The sequence below is a fragment of the Triticum aestivum genome, chromosome 4A (genome assembly GCF_018294505.1).
Source record: "Triticum aestivum cultivar Chinese Spring chromosome 4A, IWGSC CS RefSeq v2.1, whole genome shotgun sequence".
Taxonomy (NCBI): Eukaryota; Viridiplantae; Streptophyta; class Magnoliopsida; order Poales; family Poaceae; genus Triticum; species Triticum aestivum.
This window is the reverse complement of record NC_057803.1, coordinates 257,154,850-257,161,787: the sequence shown is the minus strand read 5'-3', so window position 1 is coordinate 257,161,787 and position 6,938 is coordinate 257,154,850. Positions and strand designations below refer to the sequence as shown.

At 43.6% G+C, this 6,938-nt stretch overlaps 1 long non-coding RNA gene across 1 annotated transcript; it reads left to right on the top strand.

The window, feature by feature from the left end:
- The first annotated feature begins 3,142 nt into the window (after positions 1 to 3,142).
- Positions 3,143 to 6,219, top strand: LOC123081957 (uncharacterized). Its single transcript, XR_006438868.1, has 4 exons — positions 3,143 to 4,593; positions 4,670 to 4,732; positions 4,860 to 4,947; positions 5,997 to 6,219. It is a non-coding gene; the product is annotated as an uncharacterized lncRNA (long non-coding RNA).
- Positions 6,220 to 6,938: the final 719 nt, after the last annotated feature.

The following is a 6,938-nucleotide window of genomic DNA, read 5'->3' as shown; positions in this document are numbered from 1 at the left end:
TCTCCACAGTAAATGGCTTTGAAAAATCTGGCACAGCCAATACTTGAGCAGATGTTAGAGCTTGTTTGAGCACCACAAAGGCTTCTTCAGTAACACTGGTCCATACAAATGGCATCCCTTTCTTGAGAAGTTCAGTGAGAGGTTTGGCAATAATCCCATAGTGCTTAATGAATTTCCTATAGTAACCACTGAGTCCAAGAAAACCCCTGACTTCCTTAACATTAGTTGGAGTAGGCCACTGTTGGACAGTTGTTACCTTGGCAGGATCTGTAGACACACCCTGACCAGAAATGACATGTCCCAAGTAAGCAATTTCCTGTTGAGCAAATGCACACTTTGACATCTTAACTTTCCATTCCTTCTCTTGCAGAATTGTCAGAACCTGAGAAACATGCTCCAAGTGTTCCTCAAATGTTTTGCTAAAAACTAGTATGTCATCAAAGAAACACAGCACACACTTCCTGAGCAGGGGGGACAGATCAAAGTTTATAGTGCTCTGAAATGTTGCTGGAGCTCCAGTTAAGCCCATGGCAACTACCAGGAACTCAAAGTGGCCATGGTGTGTTTGGAATGCAGTCTTGTACTCTTCCCCTGGAGCTAACCTGATCTGGTGAAATCCAGCTTTGAGGTCCATTTTGGTAAACCAACATGCCCCAGCTAGTTCATCCAACAACTCATCTATAATGGGTACTGGGTATTTGCTCTTCAGGGTTATAGCATTCAGATGTCTGAAGTCAACAACAAGTCTCCATTCCCCTTCTTCTTTTTTCTTAACCATGAGGACAAGAGAGGAAAAAGGGCTTTTGCTGGGTTGAATCATTCCCAACGACAAGAGCTCTGCAATTTGCTTCTCTAACTCATCTTTTAACTGGGGAGCAATTCGGTATGGCCTGACAGAAACTGGTCGGGCACCAGGGATCAGAGGAATGTGATGGTCTTGCATTCGTCTAGGAGGGAGGCCAGTGGGAGGTTGAAAGACCGTAGGAAACTTGTCCAACACTGCTTGCATCTTGGGACAAACTAAAGAAGTTGCAGAACACTGAACGAAGAACAATGATATCACTGTAAGTGCAAAGTTAGCAGGCAACAGGCCTTGCAAAGTAACTATTCTGCCAGACTGCTGGACTGACATCCACTTCTGAGTCTGGTCCACTTGCATAGGGCTATGTTGAGCCAACCAATCAAGGCCCAAGATGCCATCATAAGTGGACAACTGCAATTGCCGAAAATCAGATGAGAATTCAGCACTACAACAGCTCCATTTGCATTGTTGCAACATCTGAGAACACCGCAATGATGCTCCTCCTGCCACTGTAACAGAAACTGGAGTAGTATCCTGGATATTCCCCAACACAGGAGCAAAAGAGATGTCGATGAACAAGTGAGTACTGCCTGAATCCACTAAAAATACCATAGTGTGCCCTTGTAACTGAATTTCCAACTGTAAGGATGGAGCATTGGGGTCTTTTCCAACTGCAGCAGCTGACAACCTCATACTGTGAACAAAAACTGTCTCAGACTCTGAACTATCTGTCTGAGTGGACTCCATCGACTGAACATGATCGATTAGTTCTTGAACAAAATGCAACTGCACTGTTGATTTACACACGTGGTCACGGGACCATTTTTCTCCACAAACGAAACATAACCCTTTGGACTTGCGGTAAGCGCGCAATGCAGACCACTTGTCGTTAGTTGTTGTTGGTTTCAGAGTGTCAGACTGTCGCCGATCTTCACTGACACGGGGTTTTGGGGGAAGAGGAAATGGAAATGGACCTGATCGCACGCCTGCAGGCGAGTTGATATGGGTTACTCCTTCCCCGAGCTCCTCATGCAGCAAGGCCAAGTCATATGCTGAATCTAGATCCTTAGGCTTCTGAAGCGCCACTGCAACGCGAACCCCTGGTTTGAGTCCGTCGAGGAAGCGGGTAGTGTAGTGCAAGGTGTTGGGAATTTCTTCATATGCGGACAACTGATCATACAAATCGGCGAATCTATCCACATAATCCGCAACTGTGCTGGTTTGGGCTATACGGAAGAGCTGGCGAAGCAATGTCTGGTGTTGATTTCGGCCGAAGCGACTCTGCAAACTGCAGCAGAATTCAGACCACGAAATGTTTGGCGACTTGCGCTGGACTGATTCCAACCACCGGGCCGCTGCTCCTTCAAATTGGGACGTCGCCAGCGAAATCCATCGGTGCGGCGGAGTATTCCAGAGTTTGAACTGGTCTTCACATCTGTTCTGCCACAACCTCGGATTCGCACCATCGAATCGAGGGAGATCCGCGCGAACACCAAACGAAAACGCATCAGCAGTATCTGGGTAGCCCGCATCACCGATGGAAGGAGAACGAGCACGGAAAGGTGGAATCACGCGCACCTCTGACCGGAGGAGGGACATAAGTGTTATGTGCCTTCCCCCGGTGTTCCTGATCGATGCCAAGGGAGTCGGAGGCGGCGCCGCGACCACTCCCAGCCATCTGTGACGACGAGATCTCGATGCGCCCGGTTTGTTCCCGCGGTCGCTCGTCGCGGACTTGCTCGATCTCGAGGGCGAACTCGTCCCGTACGCCGTCCACCCGCGCCGACAGGAGAGCGTCGAGCGCCATCGTGTTCGCCTGGATTAGCTTGTCGACAGCTTGGAGAAGGGTGTACCGTGCTCCTTGAAGCGCTGGTCCAAGTCGGTGGCGAAATCCGCCCGCAACAGGGCGTAGACGCCGCGCCCGTCCTCGGACAGCTTGTCCATCGCCTCCAATCGCCGCCGATCTCGCCACCGCGTCCCGTGGCGATGCTGCGGAAGCTCCAGGACCGCCGAATGTGATACCAACTGTAAGCAACTCACTAGATCGGGGAAGGATTTAGGGATTTGAATTCGAATTGGGGAAAAGTTTCGGTAGCTGGCCACCCAACCACCCTCACAGCTAACCGATTACACCGGCCGAAGCCGTCATTCCAATCCTAGCCAACTATTACAGAAAGAGATCGATCTCTATTTAAACCAGTTACCGTTAGCTCGATTAACGGGCCAGGCTGTAGTCGTCGAGCCAACGCGGTGGGTTGGTCGCTCGCTTGGGCCGCTGGGCCGGCCCATCTCCTTGATTGAATTCTATCGCGCCATCTTCTGTTGCCGGATCCGCTACAGTCTGCTGATTGTCAATAACTCGTCTCGACTGAACCAGTGGTTCAGTCCTTGTCTTGGCGATGCTGAGAGGATATCTCTTCCCTATTTTCTTGCGTCGCCTCTTTTCTGATCTATTTGGCGTCAATCATCATTCTCACTAATACTAATCCATCAGGTTGACCCTCGTTGGACTGGAATTTGGATCAATCGTGCAGGAGCAGGGTTCGTGGATCCTCTATGGACAGCAAACGCCTACAAGATCCGCAGCCACACCGACATCATCTTCTGGCATGGCAAGGTATGTACAAGTCGAATGATTTAGAAGTAGAAACATGTAGTACCCTGCTCCTAACTCGGTTCCTTAATTACTTTCGATTTCGTAGAATGCCTTTCTGAATTTCACACGTGTTTTCAAGGATCTTATTAGGCCACGAGGCCTATGGCTAAGTTCCTCAAATTCTGCGGCAGATGAGTATGTGAAGGCGGCGAATGTATAGTATTAACAAAGACGAATACTCTGTGAACTTGGGTTGTGCTGCGTGCAGGGTGGTTGAGAGTTTGTAGAAGCACCTAGAGGGGTTCACGGTGGGGGAGACATTGGCACCAACATTCATAGTGTAGTGCGACTAGTGCAGCAATTCAGCGTTGGAGTGGAACAATGTGTGCTCTCCGCTACTATTCGTTGTCGGCTCCAGGATGCACAGCAGTGGTACCACCCGGTTCAGCGAAGCCATGGGGGGTTGCTGCATGTCTTCCTTGACGTGTTTGAGGCGCACCATGGGTTTGTGTTTCTTGTATTTCTGCTGATTTATGTCTATTTTTTTAACAGGAACTTAGCCATATTCCTACAGTAGACGACTGAAGATGCAGAAGGTACACGGATATTACTAGGTGTAGTTCAGCTATTAGTTGTGCACATATTTGTTTAGCCAAGGAGGAATAGTTAGATACATATACAAGTACTATGAGAATGAAGATGGCAAACCACCAGGATGTTTTATTTCTTACATCGTCCATCTCATTTAGAAATCTACTAGAAACTCACTACACAATCTTCAACTTTGCATTAAACGGCACTGATTACTATTGAAATGGTAGATTGCCAATTACGACCGCAGTCTTATACTTGAAATACTGAACCACCTCCCCTAAGAAAATTTATTTGTTTGTCAAATATATTAGCAATACTAATGAGCATAAAATTCTCAGTATTCCAGATTGACTTAGAAAGTTCATGTTAAAAAATAACCATTTAGGCTGGAGACCTTTGTATGAGTAATGATGGTCTTAACTGCAAAATAAAATAAAATAAATGTGTAATAATGTTCTGCCAACTGGCACCCGATCTACTGCATGATTGTAACTGCAGAACTTAATATTCACTTCTCTTGTCCACCCAGGATATTAGCTTATGGATGTGACGGTTTGTCTAGAGCATATTTGATTTCAGTATACATACGTTTGAAAAACTGGTTAGTGATGTTCTAAGTTACAAATACATATATGGAATCTGTAGGTTACAAAAACTTATTTGTTCCTGACTTCCAGATCAATATTATTGGCACTAAACCTCTAGTACCAAGCCAGATTCCTATGAGGTTATTTCTAATTGTAAGTTCTATATTGAATCAACGTTTCTTCACCAGTTCAAATTAAATCTGAGATTGGATTATTAATAGCAATCCTGTTTTTTTATATACCATATGCATTTATCTTTTTTTCCACCTTATTTGTACAGGAAAACAGTTCCCGAAATACTGCAGGGCACTAACACATTTCATCCGATGACAACCTAATGATAGATAGTAGCACTCTTATAATAGATGGTAAGATTTTTAGCCTATGAACATATAATGTATTTGGCTCTAGCTTTTGAAATTCTTCCTTTAATTTTTTTGTCTTTCACGTACCATACTATGCTGTAACTGAAACTTATTATATTTAGTGACAAACTGATATAATGCATGCACATACTGCCCATTCAGTTTCATAGAGTATTTTGACCCTAGTATTTGTTTTGGACATCTTCATATTACTGCCGCTAAATGTACAATTTATACACCCATCAGGCTTTCTTGACTACTGTTTTCGAGCATATAGTGCATCTAAAAATGGATAAGAGTCAACGCATCTTTGTTTCCTAGATTTTGGAATATCAATTATTTTTCTCCTTAATGGTTTCTTATTATTTACAACTCAACAAACAACATAACTTTATATTTTAATAGGTTAAAGATGTCTAACGATCAAGCTATCTTCTATAGTTTTATGTTAGTTTTTACTTTTACAATAATCAAAAGCATCTAGTCTTCGTAGTTGTAACCTGGGCCATTTGGAAGGAAATAGACCACAAAATATTTTGGAATATTGAGCCATCATTTAACTGCTGGAAAACTTGATTTGAGTGAGATTTTGCCTTCTGATACATAGATCCAAGTCTGACCTAGGGCAAGCTATACGCTGTAAATTCAGTAAAGTAACTAATCATTTTTTGCCTTTGTTCTTTGCCTAGCTCCTCCTTTGGCTTACCACCCTTCTCATCATTCATTCTTTATTGGTTATATGGTGTTAGATGTCAGGGTGGCAGCCTTTGTTGGACTAGCTATGCAATGTTGTAATTTGTGAGCCTTTAAATATATGTGTCGGTAGGATTTCCTATTGTCTTCTGATTCAAAATAAAATAGAACATAACGCAATGCAGATTGTATCAGGTCATTCAAAGTGCTGATGGTTTAGAACATGCCGCTCAATAAATGTTGCGGGGTTAATTATCGCATCACCATCACCATTTTAAGTTGCTCCTCCAAATTTTACCGCTCTGTTAATCTGATTTTATATAATGTAAGTTACTTATCTTATTTCTTTGTTGTTGTAGATTGCCAAGACAAACAGATATGCACGGCTCATATGTTGATTGCAAGGTCGAGAGTGAAGCTACTTCTAGATAGGTCCACAAGTTGTTTTGGATTTTTTTTGCCGAATCAATGCTCAAACATTATGTTTTACAATAGCTAGATGTTGATAGCAAGGTCGAGAATTGGGCTGCTGGTAGTAGATAGTTTCACATCTTATAATCTTTGGATCGTGTTCTTTGTAATGCAACAGCCAATTTAATAAATGAAATGTTCTATTCATTATATTGTGGTTCTTATATAACCTTTATCGCCAATTTTCTTATAAATCTAGATGACAATATATGAAATTCCAATTATTTTTTTGAAGGAATGCTTCTAGGCATTGTAATGACTGTTCATTTCCATTTGAAAATCATATTGTGCGGGGTAGACACCAACGCATATGAAGTGTTGTTGGGCTGTAACTTTATATGTTGCTTTTTTTCAACACTTATTTACGTCGTTTACCAATGCATTTGTATACGTTGTTGTAGACCCTTGCAACGCCACCAACGGCAACGCATAATAATCCGTTGGTGTAGACCTTAGCAACGATTATATGGACATACAACAACGCATCGATGCGTTGCTGAAGGGGGGTTCTTGTTGTAGTGCTTGGAGAAAATGGAAGCACATGCTGTACAAGAAGTACTTGAGTAAAGGCAAGGACCCAATCCCCGCATACCCCCAAACTACAAAGGCAGACTAGGCAGAATTCAAAAGGGTCAGGGCAACTCCATAGTTTGTTGCGAAGAGTTTCAAGAAATCGGAACTTCAGAAGAAGAACATACACCCCCACCATATGGGTGTGGCAGGATACTATGGCATGAAACTGATATGGGAACAGGAGGACAAAGAAGCAGTAGCGGCGGGTGGGAATCTAGCCTTTAGTGAAATCAAGGGTGAATGCGCCAGAGACTACT